Source organism: Oncorhynchus keta, chromosome 25 (assembly GCF_023373465.1).
Source record: "Oncorhynchus keta strain PuntledgeMale-10-30-2019 chromosome 25, Oket_V2, whole genome shotgun sequence".
Lineage (NCBI taxonomy): Eukaryota > Metazoa > Chordata > Actinopteri > Salmoniformes > Salmonidae > Oncorhynchus > Oncorhynchus keta.
Genome location: NC_068445.1, coordinates 38,049,414 through 38,075,560, shown reverse-complemented (window position 1 = coordinate 38,075,560; position 26,147 = coordinate 38,049,414). Strand labels below are relative to the sequence as shown.

The 26,147-nt window shown below is 45.2% G+C and overlaps 1 long non-coding RNA gene across 5 annotated transcripts; it reads left to right on the top strand.

The window, feature by feature from the left end:
• The first annotated feature begins 1,586 nt into the window (after positions 1-1,586).
• LOC127911754 (uncharacterized) lies at positions 1,587-26,147 on the top strand. Of its 5 annotated transcripts, XR_008079207.1 has the most exons (4): positions 1,587-2,044; positions 2,916-3,018; positions 12,743-12,779; positions 26,085-26,147. It is a non-coding gene; the product is annotated as an uncharacterized LOC127911754 (long non-coding RNA). The 5 variants fall into 5 exon arrangements; XR_008079209.1 differs by lacking the exons at positions 2,916-3,018; positions 26,085-26,147 and adding an exon at positions 13,078-13,292 and having other exon boundaries at positions 1,587-1,951; positions 12,743-12,810; XR_008079208.1 differs by lacking the exons at positions 2,916-3,018; positions 12,743-12,779; positions 26,085-26,147 and adding exons at positions 6,993-7,064; positions 8,777-8,878 and having other exon boundaries at positions 1,587-1,884.

Sequence of the window (26,147 nt, the reverse complement as noted above, 5' to 3'; positions counted from 1 at the left end):
ATATAGAGCAGCGGCCACATGGGTTTTATATAGAGCAGCTGCCATATGGGTTTTATATAGAGCAGCTGCAATATGGGTTTTATATAGAGCAGCTGCAATATGGGTTTTATATAGAGCAGCTGCCACATGGATTTTATATAGAGCAGCTGCCATATGGGTTTTATATAGAGCAGCTGCCATATGGGATTTATATAGAGCAGCTGCCACATGGCTTTTATATAGAGCAGCTGCCATATGGGTTTTATATAGAGCAGCTGCCATATGGGTTTTATATAGAGCAGCTGCCACATGGCTTTTATATAGAGCAGCTGCCATATGGGTTTTATATAGAGCAGCTGCCATATGGGTTTTATATAGAGCAGCTGCCATATGGGTTTTATATAGAGCAGCTGCAATATGGGTTTTATATAGAGCAGCTGCAATATGGGTTTTATATAGAGCAGCTGCCATATGGGTTTTAAATAGAGCAGCTGCCACATGGGTTTTATATAGAGCAGCTGCCATATGGGTTTTAAATAGAGCAGCTGCCATAAGGGTGTTTAATAGAGCAGCTGCCATATGGGTTTTATATAGAGCAGCTGCCATATGGGTTTTATATAGAGCAGCTGCCATATGGGTTTTATATAGAGCAGCTGTCATATGGGTTTTAAATAGAGCAGCTGCAATATGGGTTTTAAATAGAGCAGCTGCCATATGGGTTTTAAATAGAGCAGCTGCAATATGGGTTTTAAATAGAGCAGCTGCCATGTGCATTTTAAATAACATTTGTTGAGATTCACTTGAAGTTAAGGCTGCGTACAATAATATCTATTTTATCCTGAAGTGTGCACTTGTTCACTTCTCTTCATTGATTTAAAAGGAATGACTGGTATAGATATGAAACTCTCTCTAGACTTCTCCAACTCGAATCCAATGCTTTTACATTTGTGGGGAGTGGTGAACAAATGTACACTTCAGAAAGAGAGATTATTGGGCACAACAAAGGCTCATTTTATTGTGCTCATTTACTCACCAGCAGAGGGCAGGCTTGATATAAAAACCTCAGAGGGCAGGCTTGATGTGATATAAAAACCTCAGAGGGCAGGCTTGATATAAAAACCTCAGAGGGCAGGCTTGATATAAAAACCTCAAATCACCCTGATGAAGAGTTGTTGCTTTCTCTCTCTCTCCCTCTTTCTCTCTGACTAGGTATCCCCCTTTCTGTTGTATAACTGACTAGGTATCCCCCTTTCTGTTGTACAACTGACTAGGTATCCCCCTTTCTGTTGTACAACTGACTAGGTATCCCCCTTTCTGTTGTACAACTGACTAGGTATCCCCCTTTCTGTTGTACAACTGACTAGGTATCCCCCTTTCCTTTCTGTTGTACAACTGACTAGGTATCCCCCTTTCTGTTGTATAACTGACTAGGTATCCCCCTTTCTGTTGTACAACTGACTAGGTATCCCCCTTTCCTTTCTGTTGTACAACTGACTAGGTATCCCCCTTTCTGTTGTATAACTGACTAGGTATCCCCCTTTCCTTTCTGTTGTATAACTGACTAGGTATCCCCCTTTCTGTTGTATAACTGACTAGGTATCCCCCTTTCCTTTCTGTTGTATAACTGACTAGGTATCCCCCTTTCTGTTGTACAACTGACTAGGTATCCCCCTTTCCTTTCTGTTGTATAACTGACTAGGTATCCCCCTTTCCTTTCTGTTGTATAACTGACTAGGTATCCCCCTTTCTGTTGTATAACTGACTAGGTATCCCCCTTTCCTTTCTGTTGTACAACTGACTAGGTATCCCCCTTTCTGTTGTACAACTGACTAGGTATCCCCCTTTCCTTTCTGTTGTACAACTGACTAGGTATCCCCCTTTCCTTTCTGTTGTACAATTGACTAGGTATCCCCCTTTCTGTTGTACAACTGACTAGGTATCCCCCTTTCCTTTCTGTTGTACAACTGACTAGGTATCCCCCTTTCTGTTGTACAACTGACAAGGTATCCCCCTTTCTGTTGTACAACTGACTAGGTATCCCCCTTTCTGTTGTACAACTGACTAGGTATCCCCCTTTCTGTTGTACAACTGACTAGGTATCCCCCTTTCTGTTCTACAACTGACTAGGTATCCCCCTTTCCTTTCTGTTGTACAACTGACTAGGTACCCCCCTTTCTGTTGCACAACTGACTAGGTATCCCCCTTTCCTTTCTGTTGTACAACTGATTAGGTATCCCCCTTTCTGTTGTACAACTGACTAGGTACCCCCCTTTCTGTTGTACAACTGACTAGGTATCCCCCTTTCCTTTCTGTTGTACAACTGACAAGGTATCCCCCTTTCCTTTCTGTTGTACAACTGACTAGGTACCCCCTTTCCTTTCTGTTGTACAACTGACTAGGTATCCCCCTTTCTGTTGTACAACTGACTAGGTATCCCCCTTTCCTTTCTGTTGTACAACTGACAAGGTATCACCCTTTCCTTTCTGTTGTACAACTGACTAGGTATCCCCCTTTCTGTTGTACAACTGACTAGGTATCCCCCTTTCTGTTGTACAACTGACTAGGTATCCCCCTTTCCTTTCTGTTGTACAACTGACTAGGTATCCCCCTTTCTGTTGTACAACTGACTAGGTACCCCTAATTTCCTTTCTGTTGTACAACTGACTAGGTACCCCCCTTTCTGTTGTACAACTGACTAGGTATCCCCCTTTCCTTTCTGTTGTACAACTGACTAGGTACCCCCCTTTCCTTTCTGTTGTACAACTGACTAGGTATCCCCCTTTCTGTTGTACAACTGACTAGGTATCCCCCTTTCCTTTCTGTTGTATAACTGACTAGGTATCCCCCTTTCCTTTCTGTTGTATAACTGACTAGGTATCCCCCTTTCTGTTGTATAACTGACTAGGTATCCCCCTTTCTGTTGTACAACTGACTAGGTATCCCCCTTTCTGTTGTATAACTGACTAGGTATCCCCCTTTCCTTTCTGTTGTACAACTGACTAGGTATCCCCCTTTCCTTTCTGTTGTACAACTGACTAGGTACCCCCCTTTCTGTTGTACAACTGACTAGGTATCCCCCTTTCTGTTGTACAACTGACTAGGTATCCCCCTTTCTGTTGTACAACTGACTAGGTATCCCCCTTTCCTTTCTGTTGTACAACTGACTAGGTATCCCCCTTTCTGTTGTACAACTGACTAGGTACCCCCCTTTCCTTTCTGTTGTACAACTGACTAGGTACCCCCTTTCTGTTGTACAACTGACTAGGTATCCCCTTTCCTTTCTGTTGTACAACTGACAAGGTATCCCCTTTCTGTTGTATAACTGACTAGGTATCCCCCTTTCTGTTGTATAACTGACTAGGTATCCCCTTTCTGTTGTATAACTGACTAGGTATCCCCCCTTTCTGTTGTATAACTGACTAGGTATCCCCCTTTCTGTTGTACAACTGACTAGGTATCCCCTTTCTGTTGTATAACTGACTAGGTATCCCCTTTCCTTTCTGTTGTACAACTGACTAGGTATCCCCTTTCCTTTCTGTTGTACAACTGAAAAGGTACCCCCTTTCTGTTGTACAACTGACTAGGTATCCCCTTTCTGTTGTACAACTGCCTAGGTATCCCCTTTCCTTTCTGTTGTACAACTGACTAGGTATCCCCTTTCCTTTCTGTTGTACAACTGACAAGGTATCCCCTTTCCTTTCTGTTGTACAACTGACTAGGTACCCCCTTTCTGTTGTACAACTGACTAGGTATCCCCTTTCTGTTGTACAACTGACTAGGTATCCCCTTTCCTTTCTGTTGTACAACTGACTAGGTATCCCCCTTTCTGTTGTACAACTGACTAGGTATCCCCCTTTCTGTTGTACAACTGACAAGGTATCACCCTTTCCTTTCTGTTGTACAACTGACTAGGTATCCCCTTTCTGTTGTACAACTGACTAGGTATACCCTTTCTGTTGTACAACTGACTAGGTATCCCCTTTCCTTTCTGTTGTACAACTGACTAGGTATCCCCTTTCTGTTGTACAACTGACTAGGTACCCCTAATTTCCTTTCTGTTGTACAACTGACTAGGTACCCCCTTTCTGTTGTACAACTGACTAGGTATCCCCTTTCCTTTCTGTTGTACAACTGACTAGGTACCCCCTTTCCTTTCTGTTGTACAACTGACTAGGTATCCCCTTTCTGTTGTACAACTGACTAGGTATCCCCTTTCCTTTCTGTTGTATAACTGACTAGGTATCCCCTTTCCTTTCTGTTGTATAACTGACTAGGTATCCCCTTTCTGTTGTATAACTGACTAGGTATCCCCTTTCTGTTGTACAACTGACTAGGTATCCCCTTTCTGTTGTATAACTGACTAGGTATCCCCTTTCCTTTCTGTTGTACAACTGACTAGGTATCCCCCTTTCCTTTCTGTTGTACAACTGACTAGGTACCCCCTTTCTGTTGTACAACTGACTAGGTATCCCCTTTCTGTTGTACAACTGACTAGGTATCCCCCTTTCTGTTGTACAACTGACTAGGTATCCCCTTTCCTTTCTGTTGTACAACTGACTAGGTATCCCCTTTCTGTTGTACAACTGACTAGGTACCCCCCTTTCCTTTCTGTTGTACAACTGACTAGGTACCCCCCTTTCTGTTGTACAACTGACTAGGTATCCCCCTTTCCTTTCTGTTGTACAACTGACAAGGTATCCCCCTTTCTGTTGTATAACTGACTAGGTATCCCCCTTTCTGTTGTATAACTGACTAGGTATCCCCCTTTCTGTTGTATAACTGACTAGGTATCCCCCTTTCTGTTGTATAACTGACTAGGTATCCCCCTTTCTGTTGTACAACTGACTAGGTATCCCCCTTTCTGTTGTATAACTGACTAGGTATCCCCCTTTCCTTTCTGTTGTACAACTGACTAGGTATCCCCCTTTCCTTTCTGTTGTACAACTGACTAGGTACCCCCCTTTCTGTTGTACAACTGACTAGGTATCCCCCTTTCTGTTGTACAACTGCCTAGGTATCCCCCTTTCCTTTCTGTTGTACAACTGACTAGGTATCCCCCTTTCCTTTCTGTTGTACAACTGACAAGGTATCCCCCTTTCCTTTCTGTTGTACAACTGACTAGGTACCCCCCTTTCTGTTGTACAACTGACTAGGTATCCCCCTTTCTGTTGTACAACTGACTAGGTATCCCCCTTTCCTTTCTGTTGTACAACTGACTAGGTATCCCCCTTTCTGTTGTACAACTGACTAGGTATCCCCTTTCTGTTGTACAACTGACTAGGTACCCCCCTTTCTGTTGTACAACTGACTAGGTATCCCCCTTTCCTTTCTGTTGTACAACTGACTAGGTACCCCCCTTTCTGTTGTACAACTGACTAGGTATCCCCCTTTCTGTTGTACAACTGACTAGGTATCCCCCTTTCCTTTCTGTTGTAAAACTGACTAGGTATCCCCCTTTCCTTTCTGTTGTACAACTGACTAGGTATCCCCCTTTCTGTTGTACAACTGACTAGGTATCCCCCTTTCTGTTGTACAACTGACTAGGTATCCCCCTTTCTGTTGTACAACTGACAAGGTATCCCCCTTTCCTTTCTGTTGTACAACTGACTAGGTATCCCCCTTTCCTTTCTGTTGTACAACTGACTAGGTACCCCCCTTTCTGTTGTACAACTGACTAGGTATCCCCCTTTCTGTTGTACAACTGACTAGGTATCCCCTTTCCTTTCTGTTGTACAACTGACTAGGTATCCCCTTTCTGTTGTACAACTGACTAGGTATCCCCTTTCTGTTGTACAACTGACTAGGTACCCCCTTTCTGTTGTACAACTGACTAGGTATCCCCCTTTCCTTTCTGTTGTACAACTGACTAGGTACCCCCTTTCTGTTGTACAACTGACTAGGTATCCCCTTTCTGTTGTACAACTGACTAGGTATCCCCTTTCCTTTCTGTTGTACAACTGACTAGGTATCCCCCTTTCCTTTCTGTTGTACAACTGACAAGGTATCACCCTTTCCTTTCTGTTGTACAACTGACTAGGTATCCCCTTTCTGTTGTACAACTGACTAGGTATACCCTTTCTGTTGTACAACTGACTAGGTATCCCCTTTCCTTTCTGTTGTACAACTGACTAGGTATCCCCTTTCTGTTGTACAACTGACTAGGTACCCCTAATTTCCTTTCTGTTGTACAACTGACTAGGTACCCCCCTTTCTGTTGTACAACTGACTAGGTATCCCCTTTCCTTTCTGTTGTACAACTGACTAGGTACCCCCTTTCCTTTCTGTTGTACAACTGACTAGGTATCCCCTTTCTGTTGTACAACTGACTAGGTATCCCCTTTCCTTTCTGTTGTATAACTGACTAGGTATCCCCCTTTCCTTTCTGTTGTATAACTGACTAGGTATCCCCTTTCTGTTGTATAACTGACTAGGTATCCCCCTTTCTGTTGTACAACTGACTAGGTATCCCCCTTTCTGTTGTATAACTGACTAGGTATCCCCTTTCCTTTCTGTTGTACAACTGACTAGGTATCCCCCTTTCCTTTCTGTTGTACAACTGACTAGGTACCCCCCTTTCTGTTGTACAACTGACTAGGTATCCCCCTTTCTGTTGTACAACTGACTAGGTATCCCCCTTTCTGTTGTACAACTGACTAGGTATCCCCCTTTCCTTTCTGTTGTACAACTGACTAGGTATCCCCCTTTCTGTTGTACAACTGACTAGGTACCCCCCTTTCCTTTCTGTTGTACAACTGACTAGGTACCCCCCTTTCTGTTGTACAACTGACTAGGTATCCCCCTTTCCTTTCTGTTGTACAACTGACAAGGTATCCCCCTTTCTGTTGTATAACTGACTAGGTATCCCCCTTTCTGTTGTATAACTGACTAGGTATCCCCCTTTCTGTTGTATAACTGACTAGGTATCCCCCTTTCTGTTGTATAACTGACTAGGTATCCCCCTTTCTGTTGTACAACTGACTAGGTATCCCCCTTTCTGTTGTATAACTGACTAGGTATCCCCCTTTCCTTTCTGTTGTACAACTGACTAGGTATCCCCCTTTCCTTTCTGTTGTACAACTGACTAGGTACCCCCCTTTCTGTTGTACAACTGACTAGGTATCCCCCTTTCTGTTGTACAACTGCCTAGGTATCCCCCTTTCCTTTCTGTTGTACAACTGACTAGGTATCCCCCTTTCCTTTCTGTTGTACAACTGACAAGGTATCCCCCTTTCCTTTCTGTTGTACAACTGACTAGGTATCCCCCTTTCTGTTGTACAACTGACTAGGTATCCCCTTTCTGTTGTACAACTGACTAGGTATCCCCTTTCCTTTCTGTTGTACAACTGACTAGGTATCCCCTTTCTGTTGTACAACTGACTAGGTATCCCCTTTCTGTTGTACAACTGACTAGGTACCCCCCTTTCTGTTGTACAACTGACTAGGTATCCCCCTTTCCTTTCTGTTGTACAACTGACTAGGTACCCCCCTTTCTGTTGTACAACTGACTAGGTATCCCCCTTTCTGTTGTACAACTGACTAGGTATCCCCCTTTCCTTTCTGTTGTAAAACTGACTAGGTATCCCCCTTTCCTTTCTGTTGTACAACTGACTAGGTATCCCCCTTTCTGTTGTACAACTGACTAGGTATCCCCCTTTCTGTTGTACAACTGACTAGGTATCCCCCTTTCTGTTGTACAACTGACAAGGTATCCCCCTTTCCTTTCTGTTGTACAACTGACTAGGTATCCCCCTTTCATTCTGTTGTACAACTGACTAGGTACCCCCCTTTCTGTTGTACAACTGACTAGGTATCCCCCTTTCTGTTGTACAACTGACTAGGTATCCCCCTTTCCTTTCTGTTGTACAACTGACTAGGTATCCCCCTTTCTGTTGTACAACTGACTAGGTATCCCCCTTTCTGTTGTACAACTGACTAGGTACCCCCCTTTCTGTTGTACAACTGACTAGGTATCCCCCTTTCCTTTCTGTTGTACAACTGACTAGGTACCCCCCTTTCTGTTGTACAACTGACTAGGTATCCCCCTTTCTGTTGTACAACTGACTAGGTATCCCCCTTTCCTTTCTGTTGTACAACTGACTAGGTATCCCCCTTTCCTTTCTGTTGTACAACTGACAAGGTATCACCCTTTCCTTTCTGTTGTACAACTGACTAGGTATCCCCCTTTCTGTTGTACAACTGACTAGGTATCCCCCTTTCTGTTGTACAACTGACTAGGTATCCCCCTTTCCTTTCTGTTGTACAACTGACTAGGTATCCCCCTTTCTGTTGTACAACTGACTAGGTATCCCCTTTCTGTTGTACAACTGACTAGGTACCCCCTTTCTGTTGTACAACTGACTAGGTATCCCCTTTCCTTTCTGTTGTACAACTGACTAGGTACCCCCTTTCTGTTGTACAACTGACTAGGTATCCCCCTTTCTGTTGTACAACTGACTAGGTATCCCCCTTTCCTTTCTGTTGTACAACTGACTAGGTATCCCCCTTTCCTTTCTGTTGTACAACTGACAAGGTATCACCCTTTCCTTTCTGTTGTACAACTGACTAGGTATCCCCCTTTCTGTTGTACAACTGACTAGGTATACCCTTTCTGTTGTACAACTGACTAGGTATCCCCTTTCCTTTCTGTTGTACAACTGACTAGGTATCCCCCCTTTCTGTTGTACAACTGACTAGGTACCCCTAATTTCCTTTCTGTTGTACAACTGACTAGGTATCCCCCTTTCTGTTGTACAACTGACTAGGTATCCCCTTTCCTTTCTGTTGTACAACTGACTAGGTACCCCCCTTTCCTTTCTGTTGTACAACTGACTAGGTATCCCCCTTTCTGTTGTACAACTGACTAGGTATCCCCTTTCCTTTCTGTTGTATAACTGACTAGGTATCCCCTTTCCTTTCTGTTGTATAACTGACTAGGTATCCCCTTTCTGTTGTATAACTGACTAGGTATCCCCCTTTCTGTTGTACAACTGACTAGGTATCCCCTTTCTGTTGTATAACTGACTAGGTATCCCCCTTTCCTTTCTGTTGTACAACTGACTAGGTATCCCCTTTCCTTTCTGTTGTACAACTGACTAGGTACCCCCTTTCTGTTGTACAACTGACTAGGTATCCCCTTTCTGTTGTACAACTGACTAGGTATCCCCTTTCTGTTGTACAACTGACTAGGTATCCCCCTTTCCTTTCTGTTGTACAACTGACTAGGTATCCCCCTTTCTGTTGTACAACTGACTAGGTACCCCCTTTCCTTTCTGTTGTACAACTGACTAGGTATCCCCCCCTTTCTGTTGTACAACTGACTAGGTATCCCCTTTCCTTTCTGTTGTACAACTGACAAGGTATCCCCTTTCTGTTGTATAACTGACTAGGTATCCCCCTTTCTGTTGTATAACTGACTAGGTATCCCCCTTTCTGTTGTATAACTGACTAGGTATCCCCCTTTCTGTTGTATAACTGACTAGGTATCCCCTTTCTGTTGTACAACTGACTAGGTATCCCCTTTCTGTTGTATAACTGACTAGGTATCCCCTTTCCTTTCTGTTGTACAACTGACTAGGTATCCCCTTTCCTTTCTGTTGTACAACTGACTAGGTACCCCCCTTTCTGTTGTACAACTGACTAGGTATCCCCCTTTCTGTTGTACAACTGCCTAGGTATCCCCCTTTCCTTTCTGTTGTACAACTGACTAGGTATCCCCCTTTCCTTTCTGTTGTACAACTGACAAGGTATCCCCCTTTCCTTTCTGTTGTACAACTGACTAGGTATCCCCCTTTCCTTTCTGTTGTACAACTGACTAGGTATCCCCCTTTCTGTTGTACAACTGACTAGGTATCCCCTTTCCTTTCTGTTGTACAACTGACTAGGTATCCCCCTTTCTGTTGTACAACTGACTAGGTATCCCCCTTTCTGTTGTACAACTGACTAGGTACCCCCCTTTCTGTTGTACAACTGACTAGGTATCCCCCTTTCCTTTCTGTTGTACAACTGACTAGGTACCCCCCTTTCTGTTGTACAACTGACTAGGTATCCCCTTTCTGTTGTACAACTGACTAGGTATCCCCCTTTCCTTTCTGTTGTAAACTGACTAGGTATCCCCTTTCCTTTCTGTTGTACAACTGACTAGGTATCCCCTTTCTGTTGTACAACTGACTAGGTATCCCCTTTCTGTTGTACAACTGACTAGGTATCCCCCTTTCTGTTGTACAACTGACAAGGTATCCCCTTTCCTTTCTGTTGTACAACTGACTAGGTATCCCCTTTCTTTCTGTTGTACAACTGACTAGGTACCCCCCTTTCTGTTGTACAACTGACTAGGTATCCCCCTTTCTGTTGTACAACTGACTAGGTATCCCCCTTTCCTTTCTGTTGTACAACTGACTAGGTATCCCCCTTTCTGTTGTACAACTGACTAGGTATCCCCCTTTCTGTTGTACAACTGACTAGGTACCCCCCTTTCTGTTGTACAACTGACTAGGTATCCCCTTTCCTTTCTGTTGTACAACTGACTAGGTACCCCCTTTCTGTTGTACAACTGACTAGGTATCCCCTTTCTGTTGTACAACTGACTAGGTATCCCCTTTCCTTTCTGTTGTACAACTGACTAGGTATCCCCCTTTCCTTTCTGTTGTACAACTGACAAGGTATCACCCTTTCCTTTCTGTTGTACAACTGACTAGGTATCCCCTTTCTGTTGTACAACTGACTAGGTATCCCCTTTCTGTTGTACAACTGACTAGGTATCCCCCTTTCCTTTCTGTTGTACAACTGACTAGGTATCCCCTTTCTGTTGTACAACTGACTAGGTACCCCTAATTTCCTTTCTGTTGTACAACTGACTAGGTATCCCCCCTTTCTGTTGTACAACTGACTAGGTATCCCCTTTCCTTTCTGTTGTACAACTGACTAGGTACCCCCTTTCCTTTCTGTTGTACAACTGACTAGGTATCCCCTTTCTGTTGTACAACTGACTAGGTATCCCCTTTCCTTTCTGTTGTATAACTGACTAGGTATCCCCTTTCCTTTCTGTTGTATAACTGACTAGGTATCCCCTTTCTGTTGTATAACTGACTAGGTATCCCCTTTCTGTTGTACAACTGACTAGGTATCCCCCTTTCTGTTGTATAACTGACTAGGTATCCCCCTTTCCTTTCTGTTGTACAACTGACTAGGTATCCCCCTTTCCTTTCTGTTGTACAACTGACTAGGTACCCCCCTTTCTGTTGTACAACTGACTAGGTATCCCCCTTTCTGTTGTACAACTGACTAGGTATCCCCCTTTCTGTTGTACAACTGACTAGGTATCCCCCTTTCCTTTCTGTTGTACAACTGACTAGGTATCCCCCTTTCTGTTGTACAACTGACTAGGTACCCCCCTTTCCTTTCTGTTGTACAACTGACTAGGTACCCCCCTTTCTGTTGTACAACTGACTAGGTATCCCCCTTTCCTTTCTGTTGTACAACTGACAAGGTATCCCCTTTCTGTTGTATAACTGACTAGGTATCCCCCTTTCTGTTGTATAACTGACTCTGTTTATAATTCAGGTATCCCCCTTTCTGTTGTATAACTGACTAGGTATCCCCTTTCTGTTGTATAACTGACTAGGTATCCCCCTTTCTGTTGTACAACTGACTAGGTATCCCCCTTTCTGTTGTATAACTGACTAGGTATCCCCCTTTCCTTTCTGTTGTACAACTGACTAGGTATCCCCCTTTCCTTTCTGTTGTACAACTGACTAGGTACCCCCCTTTCTGTTGTACAACTGACTAGGTATCCCCCTTTCTGTTGTACAACTGCCTAGGTATCCCCCTTTCCTTTCTGTTGTACAACTGACTAGGTATCCCCCTTTCCTTTCTGTTGTACAACTGACAAGGTATCCCCCTTTCCTTTCTGTTGTACAACTGACTAGGTATCCCCCTTTCTGTTGTACAACTGACTAGGTACCCCCCTTTCTGTTGTACAACTGACTAGGTACCCCCCTTTCTGTTGTACAACTGACTAGGTATCCCCCTTTCCTTTCTGTTGTACAACTGACTAGGTATCCCCCTTTCTGTTGTACAACTGACTAGGTATCCCCCTTTCTGTTGTACAACTGACTAGGTATCCCCTTCCTTTCTGTTGTAAAACTGACTAGGTATCCCCCTTTCCTTTCTGTTGTACAACTGACTAGGTATCCCCTTTCTGTTGTACAACTGACTAGGTATCCCCCTTTCTGTTGTACAACTGACTAGGTATCCCCTTTCTGTTGTACAACTGACAAGGTATCCCCCTTTCCTTTCTGTTGTACAACTGACTAGGTATCCCCTTTCCTTTCTGTTGTACAACTGACTAGGTATCCCCTTTCCTTTCTGTTGTACAACTGACTAGGTATCCCCTTTCCTTTCTGTTGTACAACTGGTATCTTTCCAACTGACTAGGTATCCCCTTTCCTTTCTGTTGTACAACTGACTAGGTATCCCCCCCTTTCTGTTGTACAACTGACTAGGTACTCCCCTTTCCTTTCTGTTGTACAACTGACTAGGTATCCCCCTTTCCCTTCTGTTGTACATCTGACTAGGTATCCCCCTTTCTGTTGTATAACTGACTAGGTATCCCCTTTCTGTTGTACATCTGACTAGGTATCCCCCTTTCTGTTGTATAACTGACTAGGTATCCCCCTTTCTGTTGTACAACTGACTAGGTATCCCCCTTTCTGTTGTACAACTGTTGTACAACTCCCCCTTTCCTTTCTGTTGTACAACTGACTAGGTATCCCCCCTTTCCTTTCTGTTGTATAACTGACTAGGTATCCCCCTTTCTGTTGTACAACTGACTATGTATCCCCCTTTCCTTTCTGTTGTACAACTGACTAGGTATCCCCCTTTCCTTTCTGTTGTATAACTGACTAGGTATCCCCCTTTCTGTTGTACAACTGACTAGGTATCCCCCTTTCTGTTGTACAACTGACTAGGTATCCCCCTTTCTGTTGTATAACTGACTAGGTATCCCCCCTTTCCTTTCTGTTGTACAACTGACTAGGTATCCCTTTCCTTTCTGTTGTACAACTGACTAGGTACCCCCCTTTCTGTTGTACAACTGACTAGGTATCCCCCTTTCTGTTGTACAACTGACTAGGTATCCCCCTTTCTGTTGTACAACTGACTAGGTATCCCCCTTTCCTTTCTGTTGTACAACTGACTAGGTATCCCCCTTTCTGTTGTACAACTGACTAGGTACCCCCCTTTCCTTTCTGTTGTACAACTGACTAGGTACCCCCCTTTCTGTTGTACAACTGACTAGGTATCCCCCTTTCCTTTCTGTTGTACAACTGACAAGGTATCCCCCTTTCTGTTGTATAACTGACTAGGTATCCCCCTTTCTGTTGTATAACTGACTAGGTATACCCCTTTCTGTTGTATAACCTAGGTATCCCCCCTTTCTGTTGTATAACTGACTAGGTATCCCCCTTTCTGTTGTACAACTGACCAGGTATCCCCCTTTCTGTTGTATAACTGACTAGGTATCCCCCTTTCCTTTCTGTTGTACAACTGACTAGGTATCCCCTTTCCTTTCTGTTGTACAACTGACTAGGTACCCCCTTTCTGTTGTACAACTGACTAGGTATCCCCCTTTCTGTTGTACAACTGCCTAGGTATCCCCTTTCCTTTCTGTTGTACAACTGACTAGGTATCCCCTTTCCTTTCTGTTGTACAACTGACAAGGTATCCCCCTTTCCTTTCTGTTGTACAACTGACTAGGTATCCCCTTTCCTTTCTGTTGTACAACTGACTAGGTATCCCCCTTTCTGTTGTACAACTGACTAGGTATCCCTCTTTCCTTTCTGTTGTACAACTGACTAGGTATCCCCCTTTCTGTTGTACAACTTTAATCCTTTCTGTTGTACAACTGACTAGGTACCCCCTTTCTGTTGTACAACTGACTAGGTATCCCCTTTCCTTTCTGCCAGTGGACTGACTAGGTATCCCCTTTCCTTTCTGTTGTACAACTGACTAGGTATCCCCCTTTCTGTTGTACAACTGACTAGGTATCCCCTTTCTGTTGTACAACTGACTAGGGTATCCCCCTTTCTGTTGTACAACTGACTAGGTATCCCCTTTCCTTTCTGTTGTACAACTGACTAGGTATCCCCCTTTCCTTTCTGTTGTACAACTGACTAGGTATCCCCCTTTCTGTTGTACAACTGACTAGGTATCCCCTTTCCTTTCTGTTGTACAATGACTAGGTATCCCCTTTCTGTTGTACAACTGCCTAGGTATCCCCCTTTCTGTTGTACAACTGACTAGGTACCCCCTTTCTGTTGTACAACTGACTAGGTATCCCCCTTTCCTTTCTGTTGTACAACTGACTAGGTACCCCCCTTTCTGTTGTACAACTGACTAGGTATCCCCCTTTCTGTTGTACAACTGACTAGGTATCCCCCTTTCCTTTCTGTTGTACAACTGACTAGGTATCCCCCTTTCTGTTGTACAGCTGACTAGGTATCCCCCTTTCTGTTGTACAACTGACTAGGTATCCCCCTTTCCTTTCTGTTGTACAACTGACTAGGTATCCCCCTTTGCCTTTATGTTGTACAACTGACTAGGTATCCCCCTTTCTGTTGTACAACTGACTAGGTATCCCCCTTTCTGTTGTACAACTGACAAGGTATCCCCCTTTCTGTTGTACAACTGACTAGGTATCCCCCTTTCTGTTGTACAACTGACTAGGTATCCCCCTTTCTGTTATACAACTGACTAGGTATCCCCCTTTCTGTTGTACAACTGACTAGGTATCCCCCTTTCCTTTCTGTTGTACAACTGACTAGGTACCCCCCTTTCTGTTGTACAACTGACTAGGTATCCCCCTTTCTGTTGTACAACTGACTAGGTATCCCCCTTTCTGTTGTACAACTGACTAGGTATCCCCCTTTCTGTTGTACAACTGAATAGGTATCCCCCTTTCCTTTCTGTTGTACAACTGACAAGGTACCCCCTTTCCTTTCTGTTGTACAACTGACAGGTATCCCCTTTCCTTTCTGTTGTACAAACTGACTAGGTATCCCCTTCCTTTCTGTTGTACAACTGACTAGGTATCCCCTTTCCTTTCTGTTGTACAACTGACTAGGTACCCCCTTTCTGTTGTACAACTGACTAGGTATCCCCTTTCTGTTGTACAACTGACTAGGTATCCCCTTTCTGTTGTACAACTGACTAGGTATCCCCTTCTGTTGTACAACTGGGAGGCCTATACCCCTTTCCTTTCTGTTGTACAACTGACTATGTATCTCCCTTTCCTTTCTGTGTACAACTGACTAGGTATCCCCTTTCTGTTGTACAACTGACTAGGTAGCCCCCCTTTCTGTTGTACAACTACATTTACTACATTTAAGTCATTTAGCAGACGCTCTTTCCAGAGCATTAATTGGTGCATTCACCTTATGACATCCAGTGGAACAGTCACTTTACAATAGTGCATCTAAATCTTAAAAGGGGGGTGGTGAGGAAGATTCACTGAGGTGGTATCCATCCTAGGTATTCGCCAGACAAGAGATTTCCCCCTGGTCATCAGAAGGGGAAAGGAGAAGATTAATTGTGTGTCATCTGCATAGCGATGATAGGAGAGACCATGTGAGGTTATGACAGAGCCAAGTGACTTGGTGTATAGCGAGAATAGGAGAGGGCCTAGAATAGAGCCCTGGGGACACCAGTGGTGAGAGCGCGTGGTGAGGAGACAGATTCTCGCCACGCCACCTGGTAGGAGCGACCTGTCAGGTAGGACGCAATCAAGCGTGGGCGCCGGAGATGCCCAACTCGGAGAGGGTGGAGAGGAGGATCTGATAGTTCACAGTATCGAAGGCAGCCGATAGGTCTAGAAGGATGAGAGCAGAGGAGAGAGAGTTAGCTTTAGCGGTGCGGAGCGCTCCGTGATACAGAGAAGAGCAGTCTCAGTTGAATGACTAGTCTTGAAACCTGACTGATTTGGATAGCGGGAGAGCTGGCCAAGGACGGCACGTTCAAGAGTTTTGGAGAGAAAAGAAAGAAGGGATACTGGTCTGTAGTTGTTGACATCGGAGGGATCGAGTGTAGGTTTTTCAGAAGGGGTGCAACTCTCGCTCTCTTGAAGACGGAAGGGACGTAGCCAGCGGTCAGGGATGAGTTGATGAGCGAGGTGAGGTAAGGGAGAAGGTCTCCGGAAATGGTCTGGAGAAGAGAGGAGGGGATAGGGTCAAGCGGGCAGGTTGTTGGGCGGCCGGCCGTCACAAGACGCGAGATTTCATCTGGAGAGAGAGGGGAGAAAGAGGTCAGAGCACAGGGTAGGGCAGTGTGAGCAGAACCAGCGGTGTCCTTTGACTTAGCAAACGAGGATCGGATGTCGTCGACCTTCTTTTCAAAATGGTTGACAAAGTCATCTGCAGATAGGAAGGAGGGGGGGGGGAGGATTCAGGAGGGAGGAGAAGGTGGCAAAGAGCTTCCTAGGGTTAGAGGCAGAAGCTTGGAATTTAGAGTGGTAGAAAGTGGCTTTAGCAGCAGAGACAGAAGAGGAAAATGTAGAGAGGAGGGAGCGAAAGGATGCCAGGTCCGCAGGGAGGCGAGTTTTCCTCCATTTTCGCTCGGCTGCCCGGAGCCCTGTTGTCCCCCTTTCTGTTGTATAACTGACTAGGTATCACCCTCTCCCCCTCCCTCTCCCTTTCTGTTGTATAACTGACTAGGTATCCCCCTTTCTGTTGTATAACTGACTAGGTATCACCCTCTCCCTCTCCCTCTCCCTTTCTGTTGTATAACTGAATAGGTATCACCCTCTCCCTCTCCCTTTCTGTTGTATAACTGACTAGGTATCACCCTCTCCCTCTCCCTTTCTGTTGTATAACTGACTAGGTATCACCCTCTCCCCCTCCCTCTCCCTTTCTGTTGTATAACTGACTAGGTATCACCCTTTCTGTTGTATAACTGACTCGGTATCACCCTCTCCCTCTCTCTCTCCCTTTCTGTTGTATAACTGACTAGGTATCACCCTCCCCCTCTCCCTCTCCCTTTCTGTTGTATAACTGACTAGGTATCACCCTCTCCCCCTCTCTCTCCCTTTCTGTTGTATAACTGACTAGGTATCACCCTTTCTGTTGTATAACTGACTCGGTATCACCCTCTCCCTCTCTCTCTCCCTTTCTGTTGTATAACTGACTAGGTATCACCCTCTCCCTCTCCCTTTCTGTTGTATAACTGACTAGGTATCACCCTCTCCCTCTCCCTTTCTGTTGTATAACTGACTCGGTATCACCCTCTCCCTCTCTCTCTCCCTTTCTGTTGTATAACTGACTAGGTATCACCCTCTCCCTCTCCCTTTCTGTTGTATAACTGACTAGGTATCACCCTCTCCCTCTCCCTCTCCCTCTCCCTTTCTGTTGTATAACTGACTAGGTATCCCCCTTTCTGTTGTATAACTGACTCGGTATCACCCTCTCCCTCTCCCTCTCCCTTTTTGTTGTATAACTGACTAGGTATCACCCTCTCCCTCTCCCTCTCCCTTTCTGTTGTATAACTGACTAGGTATCCCCCTTTCTGTTGTATAACTGACTCGGTATCACCCTCTACCTCTCCCTCTCCCTTTCTGTTGTATAACTGACTAGGTATCACCCTCTCCCTCTCCCTTTCTGTTGTATAACTGACTCGGTATCACCCTCTCCCTCTCCCTCTCCCTTTTTGTTGTATAACTGACTAGGTATCACCCTCTCCCTCTCCCTTTCTGTTGTATAACTGACTCGGTATGACCCTCTCCCTCTCCCTTTCTGTTGTATAACTGACTCGGTATCACCCTCTCCCTCTCCCTTTTTGTTGTATAACTGACTAGGTATCACCCTCTCCCTCTCCCTCTCCCTCTCCCTCTCTGTTGTATAACTGACTAGGTATCCCCCTTTCTGTTGTATAACTGACTAGGTATCCCCCTTTCTGTTGTATAACTGACTAGGTATCACCCTCTCCCTCTCCCTCTCCCTTTCTGTTGTATAACTGACTAGGTATCCCCCTTTCTGTTGTATAACTGACTCGGTATCACCCTCTCCCTCTCCCTCTCCCTTTCTGTTGTATAACTGACTAGGTATCACCCTCTCCCTCTCCCTCTCCCTTTCTGTTGTATAACTGACTAGGTATCCCCCTTTCTGTTGTATAACTGACTAGGTATCACCCTCTCCCTCTCCCTTTCTGTTGTATAACTGACTAGGTATCACCCCCCTCTCCTCTCCCTTTCTGTTGTATAACTGACTAGGTATCCCCCTTTCTGTTGTATAACTGACTAGGTATCAACCCTCTCCCCTCCCTTTCTGTTGTATAACTGACTAGGTATCACCCTCCCTCTCCCTTTCTGTTGTATAACTGACTAGGTATCACCCTCCTTTCTGTTGTATAACTGACTAGGTATCACCCTCTCCCTCCCTCTCCCTTTCTGTTGTATAACTGACTAGGTATCAGGTATCACCCTCTCCCTCTCCCCCCTCTCCTTTCTGTTGTATAACTGACTAGGTATCCCTTTCTGTTGTATAACTGACTAGGTATCACCCTTTCTGTTGTATAACTGACTCGGTATCACCCTCTCCCTCTCCCTTTTTGTTGTATAACTGACTAGGTATCACCCTCTCCCTCTCCCTCTCCCTTTCTGTTGTATAACTGACTAGGTATCCCCCTTTCTGTTGTATAACTGACTAGGTATCACCCTCTCCCTCTCCCTCTCCCTTTCTGTTGTATAACTGACTAGGTATCAACCTCTCCCTCTCCCTCTCCCTCTCCCTTTCTGTTGTATAACTGACTAGGTATCCCCCTTTCTGTTGTATAACTGACTCGGTATCACCCTCTCCCTCTCCCTCTCCCTTTTTGTTGTATAACTGACTAGGTATCACCCTCTCCCCTCTCTCCCTCTCCCTCTCCCTCCCTCTCCTATTCTGTTGTATAACTGACTAGGTATCCCCTTTCTGTTGTATAACTGACTAGGTCTCCCCTCCCTTTCTGTTGTATAACTGACTAGGTATATCACCCTCTCCCTCTCCCTTTCTGTTGTATAACTGACTAGGTATCACCCTCTCCTCCCCTCCCTTTCTGTTGTATAACTGACTAGGTATCACCCTCTCCCCCCTCTCCCTTTCTGTTGTATAACTGACCACCCTCTCCCTCCCTCCTTTCTGTTGTATAACTGACTAGGTATCACTTTCTGTTGTATAACTGACCCTCTCCCTCTCCTTTCTGTTGTATAACTGACTAGGTATCACCCCTCCCTCTCCCTTTCTGTTGTATAACTGACTAGGTATCACCCTCTCCCCCCTCCCTCTTTCCTCTCCTTTCTGTTGTATAACTGACTAGGTATCACCCTTTCCCCTCCCTCTCCTTTCTGTTGTATAACTGACTAGGTATCCTCCCTTTCTGTTGTATAACTGACTAGGTATCACCCTTTCTGTTGTATAACTGACTCCCTCTCCCTCTCCCTTTCTGTTGTATAACTGACTAGGTATCACCCTCTCCCTCTCCCTCTCCCTTTCTGTTGTATAACTGACTAGGTATCCCCTTTCTGTTGTATCTGACTAGGTATCACCCTTTCTGTTGTATAACTGACTAGGTATCACCCTCTCCCTCTCCCTTTCTGTTGTATAACTGACTAGGTATACCCTCTCCCTCTCCCTTTCTGTTGTATAACTGACTAGGTATCCCCTTTCTGTTGTATAACTGACTAGGTATCACCCTCTCCTCTCCCTCTCCCTTTCTGTTGTATAACTGACTAGGTATCACCCTCTCCTCTCCCTTTCTGTTGTATAACTGACTAGGTATCACCCTCCCCTCCCTCTCCCTTTCTGTTGTATAACTGACTAGGTATCACCCTTTCTGTTGTATAACTGACTCGGTATCACCCTCTCCTCTCCCTCTCCTTTCTGTTGTATAACTGACTAGGTATCACCCTCTCCCTCTCCCTCTCCCCTCCCTGACTCCCTCCCCTTTCTGTTGTATAACTGACTAGGTATCCCCTTTCTGTTGTATAACTGACTAGGTATCCCCTTTCTGTTGTATAACTGACTAGGTATCACCCTCTCCTCTCCCTTTCTGTTGTATAACTGACTAGGTATCCCCTTTCTGTTGTATAACTGACTAGGTATCAACCTCTCCCCTCCCTCCCTTTCTGTTGTATAACTGACTAGGTATCTCCCTTTCTGTTGTATAACTGACTAGGTATCACCCTCTCCCCCTCCCTCTCCCTTTCTGTTGTATAACTGACTAGGTATCACCCTCTCCCCCTCCCTCTCCCTTTCTGTTGTATAACTGACTAGGTATCACCCTTTCTGTTGTATAACTGACTCGGTATCACCCTCTCCCTCTCTCTCTCCCTTTCTGTTGTATAACTGACTAGGTATCCCCCTTTCTGTTGTATAACTGACTAGGTATCACCCTTTCTGTTGTATAACTGACTAGGTATCACCCTCTCCCTCTCCCTTTCTGTTGTATAACTGACTAGGTATCACCCTCTCCCCCTCCCTCTCCCTTTCTGTTGTATAACTGACTAGGTATCACCCTTTCTGTTGTATAACTGACTCGGTATCACCCTCTCCCTCTCCCTCTCCCTTTCTGTTGTATAACTGACTAGGTATCACCCTCTCCCTCTCCCTCTCCCTCTCCCTTTCTGTTGTATAACTGACTAGGTATCCCCCTTTCTGTTGTATAACTGACTCGGTATCACCCTCTCCCTCTCCCTTTTTGTTGTATAACTGACTAGGTATCACCCTCTCCCTCTCCCTCTCCCTTTCTGTTGTATAACTGACTAGGTATCCCCCTTTCTGTTGTATAACTGACTAGGTATCCCCTTTCTGTTGTATAACTGACTAGGTATCACCCTCTCCCTCTCCCTCTCCCTTTCTGTTGTATAACTGACTAGGTATCACCCTCCCTCTCCCTCTCCATTTCTGTTGTATAACTGACTAGGTATCACCTCTCCCCCTCTCCCTCTCCCTTTCTGTTGTATAACTGACTAGGTATCCCCTTTCTGTTGTATAACTGACTAGGTATCACCCTCCCCTCCCTCTCCTTTTGTTGTATAACTGACTAGGTATCACCCTCTCCCTCTCTCTCCCTTTCTGTTGTATAACTGACTAGGTATCCCCTTTCTGTTGTATAACTGACTAGGTATCACCTCTCCCCCCTCTCCCTTTCTGTTGTATAACTGACTAGGTATCCCCTTTCTGTTGTATAACTGACTAGGTATCACCCTCTCCCTCTCCCTTTTGTTGTATAACTGACTAGGTATCCTCCCTCTCCTTTCTGTTGTATAACTGACTAGGTATCCTTTCTGTTGTATAACTGACTCCCCTTTCTGTTGTATAACTGACTAGGTATCACCCTCTCCCTCTCCCTTTCTGTTGTATAACTGACTAGGTATCACCCTCTCCCTCTCCCTCTCCATTTCTGTTGTATAACTGACTAGGTATCACCCTCCCCCCTCTCCCTTTCTGTTGTATAACTGACTAGGTATCACCCTTTCTGTTGTATAACTGACTAGGTATCACCCTCTCCTCTCCCCTCCCTTTCTGTTGTATAACTGACTAGGTATCACCCTCTCCTCTCCCTTTCTGTTGTATAACTGACTAGGTATCACCCTCTCCCCTCCCTCTCCCTTTCTGTTGTATAACTGACTAGGTATCACCCTCCCCTCCCTCTCCCTTTCTGTTGTATAACTGACTAGGTATGACCTCTCTCCCTCTCCTTTCTGTTGTATAACTGACTAGGTATCCCCTTTCTGTTGTATAACTGACTAGGTATCACCCTCTCCCTCTCCCTCTCCCTTTCTGTTGTATAACTGACTAGGTATCACCCTCTCCCTCTCCTCTTCTGTTCCCTATCACCCTTTCTGTTGTATAACTGACTAGGTATCCCCCTTTCTGTTGTATAACTGACTAGGTATCCCCTTTCTGTTGTATAACTGACTAGGTATCACCCTCTCCCTCTCCCTCTCCCTTTCTGTTGTATAACTGACTAGGTATCCCCCTTTCTGTTGTATAACTGACTCGGTATCACCCTCTCCCTCTCCCTCTCCCTTTCTGTTGTATAACTGACTAGGTATCACCCTCTCCCTCTCCCTCTCCCTTTCTGTTGTATAACTGACTAGGTATCCCCCTTTCTGTTGTATAACTGACTAGGTATCACCCTCTCCCTCTCCCTTTCTGTTGTATAACTGACTAGGTATCACCCTCTCCCTCTCCCTCTCCCTTTCTGTTGTATAACTGACTAGGTATCCCCCTTTCTGTTGTATAACTGACTAGGTATCAACCTCTCCCCCTCCCTCTCCCTTTCTGTTGTATAACTGACTAGGTATCACCCTTTCTGTTGTATAACTGACTAGGTATCACCCTCTCCCTCTCCCTTTCTGTTGTATAACTGACTAGGTATCACCCTCTCCCCCTCCCTCTCCCTTTCTGTTGTATAACTGACTAGGTATCACCCTTTCTGTTGTATAACTGACTCGGTATCACCCTCTCCCTCTCTCTCTCCCTTTCTGTTGTATAACTGACTAGGTATCCCCCTTTCTGTTGTATAACTGACTAGGTATCACCCTCTCCCTCTCCCTTTCTGTTGTATAACTGACTAGGTATCACCCTCTCCCCTCCCTCTCCTTTCTGTTGTATAACTGACTAGGTATCACCCTTTCTGTTGTATAACTGACTAGGTATCACCCCCCTCCCCTTTCTGTTGTATAACTGACTAGGTATCACCCCTCTCCTCCCTCTTGTATAACCTCTCCCTCCCTCTCCCTTTCTGTTGTATAACTGACTAGGTATCCCCCTTTCTGTTGTATAACTGACTAGGTATCACCCTCTCCCTCTCCCTCTCCTTTTGTTGTATAACTGACTAGGTATCACCCTCTCCCTCTCCCTCTCCCTTTCTGTTGTATAACTGACTAGGTATCCCCCTTTCTGTTGTATAACTGACTAGGTATCCCCCTTTCTGTTGTATAACTGACTAGGTATCACCCTCTCCCTCTCCCTTTCTGTTGTATAACTGACTAGGTATCACCCTCTCCCTCTCCCTCTCCATTTCTGTTGTATAACTGACTAGGTATCAACCTCTCCCCCTCCCTCTCCCTTTCTGTTGTATAACTGACTAGGTATCACCCTTTCTGTTGTATAACTGACTAGGTATCACCCTCTCCCTCTCCCTCTCCCTTTCTGTTGTATAACTGACTAGGTATCACCCTCTCCCTCTCCCTTTCTGTTGTATAACTGACTAGGTATCACCCTCTCCCCCTCCCTCTCCCTTTCTGTTGTATAACTGACTAGGTATCACCCTCTCCCTCTCCCTTTCTGTTGTATAACTGACTAGGTATCACCCTTTCTGTTGTATAACTGACTAGGTATCACCCTCTCCCTCTCCCTCTCCCTTTCTGTTGTATAACTGACTAGGTATCACCCTCCCCTCTCCCTCCTTTCTGTTGTATAACTGACTAGGTATCACCCTCTCCCTCTCCCTCTCCCTTTCTGTTGTATAACTGACTAGGTATCACCCTCTCCCTCTCCTTTCCCTCTCCTCTCCCTCTCCTTTCCCTTTCTGTTGTATAACTGACTAGGTATCCCCTTTCTGTTGTATAACTGACTAGGTATCCCTCTCTCCCTTTCTGTTGTATAACTGACTAGGTATCACCCTCTCCCCCCCCTCTCCCTTTCTGTTGTATAACTGACTAGGTATCCCCTTTCTGTTGTATAACTGACTAGGTATCCCCTCTTTCTGTTGTATAACTGACTAGGATCCCCCTCTTCCTCTCTCTCTTCCTTTCTGTTGTATAACTGACCAGGTATCCCCCTTTCTGTTGTATAACTGACTAGGTATCACCCTCTCCCTCTGCCTCTCCCTTTCTGTTGTCTCACTGACTAGGTATCACCCTCTCCCTCTCCCTTTCTGTTGTATAACTGACTAGGTATCACCCTCTCCTCTCCCTCTCCCTTTCTGTTGTATAACTGACTAGGTATCCCCCTTTCTGTTGTATAACTGACTAGGTATCACCCTCTCCCTCTCCCTCTCCCTCTCCCTATAACTGACTCCTCACCCCCTCTCCCTCTCCTTTCTGTTGTATAACTGACTAGGTATCCCCCTTTCTGTTGTATAACTGACTAGGTATCACCCTCTCCCTCTCCCTTTCCTGACTAGGTATCCCCTTTCTGTTGTATAACTGACTAGGTATCACCCTCTCCCTCTCCCTTTCTGTTGTATAACTGACTAGGTATCACCCCTCTCCCCTTTCTGTTGTATAACTGACTAGGTATCACCCTCTCCCTCTCCCTTTCTGTTGTATAACTGACTAGGTATCACCCTTTCTGTTGTATAACTGACTAGGTATCACCCTCTCCCTCTCCCTCTCCCTTTCTGTTGTATAACTGACTAGGTATCACCCTCTCCTCCCTCTCCCTTTCTGTTGTATAACTGACTAGGTATCACCCTCTCCCTCTCCCTTTCTGTTGTATAACTGACTAGGTATCACCCTCTCCCTCTCCCTCTCCCTCTCCCTTTCTATTGTATAACTGACTAGGTATCCCCCTTTCTGTTGTATAACTGACTAGGTATCCCTCTTTCTGTTGTATAACTGACTAGGTATCACCCTCTCCCACCCCCCTCTCCCTTTCTGTTGTATAACTGACTAGGTATCCCTTTCTGTTGTATAACTGACTAGGTATCCCCCTTTTCTGTTGTATAAGTGACTAGGTATCACCCTCTACCTCTCCCTCTCCCTTTCTGTTGTATAACTGACTAGGTATCCCCTTTCTGTTGTATAACTGACTAGGTATCACCCTCTCCCTCTCCCTTCCCTTTTGTTGTATAACTGACTAGGTATCACCCTTTCCTCTCCCTCTCCCTCCCCTTTCTGTTGTATAACTGACTAGGTATCCCCTTTCTGTTGTATAACTGACTAGGTATCACCCTCCCTCTTCTGTTGTATAACTGACTAGGTATCACCCTCTCCCTCTCCCTCTCCTTTCTGTTGTATAACTGACTAGGTATCCCCCTTTCTGTTGTATAACTGACTAGGTATCACCCTCTCCCTCCCTCTCCCTCTCCTTTCTGTTGTATAACTGACTAGGTATCACCCTCTCCCTCTCCTCTCCTTTCTGTTGTATAACTGACTAGGTATCCCCCTTTCTGTTGTATAACTGACTAGGTATCACCCTCTCCCTCTCCCTTTCTGTTGTATAACTGACTAGGTATCACCCTCTCCCTCTCCCTCTCCCTTTCTGTTGTATAACTGACTAGGTATCCCCCTTTCTGTTGTATAACTGACTAGGTATCAACCTCTCCCCCTCCCTCTCCCTTTCTGTTGTATAACTGACTAGGTATCACCCTTTCTGTTGTATAACTGACTAGGTATCACCCTCTCCCTCTCCCTTTCTGTTGTATAACTGACTAGGTATCACCCTCTCCCTCTCCCTCTCCCTTTCTGTTGTATAACTGACTAGGTATCACCCTCTCCCTCTCCCTCTCCCTTTCTGTTGTATAACTGACTAGGTATCACCCTCTCCCCCTCCCTCTCCCTTTCTGTTGTATAACTGACTAGGTATCACCCTTTCTGTTGTATAACTGACTAGGTATCACCCTCTCCCTCTCCCTTTCTGTTGTATAACTGACTAGGTATCACCCTCTCCCCCTCCCTCTCCCTTTCTGTTGTATAACTGACTAGGTATCCCCTTTCTAACTGTATATCCTCCCTTTCTGTTGTATAACTGACTAGGTATCACCCTCCCTCCTCTCTCCTTTCTGTTGTATAACTGACTAGTTGTATAACTATCATCCCCTCTCCTCTCCCTCTCCCTTTTTGTTGTATAACTGACTAGGTATCACCCTCTCCCTCTCCCTCTCCCTTTCTGTTGTATAACTGACTAGGTATCCCCCCTTTCTGTTGTATAACTGACTAGGTATCCCCTTTCTGTTGTATAACTGACTAGGTATCACCCTACCTCCCTCTCCCTTTCTGTTGTATAACTGACTAGGTATCACCCTCTCCCTCTCCCTTTCTGTTGTATAACTGACTCGGTATGACCCTCTCCCTCTCCCTTTCTGTTGTATAACTGACTAGGTATCCCCCTTTCTGTTGTATAACTGACTAGGTATCCCCCTTTCTGTTGTATAACTGACTAGGTATCCCCCTTTCTGTTGTATAACTGACTAGG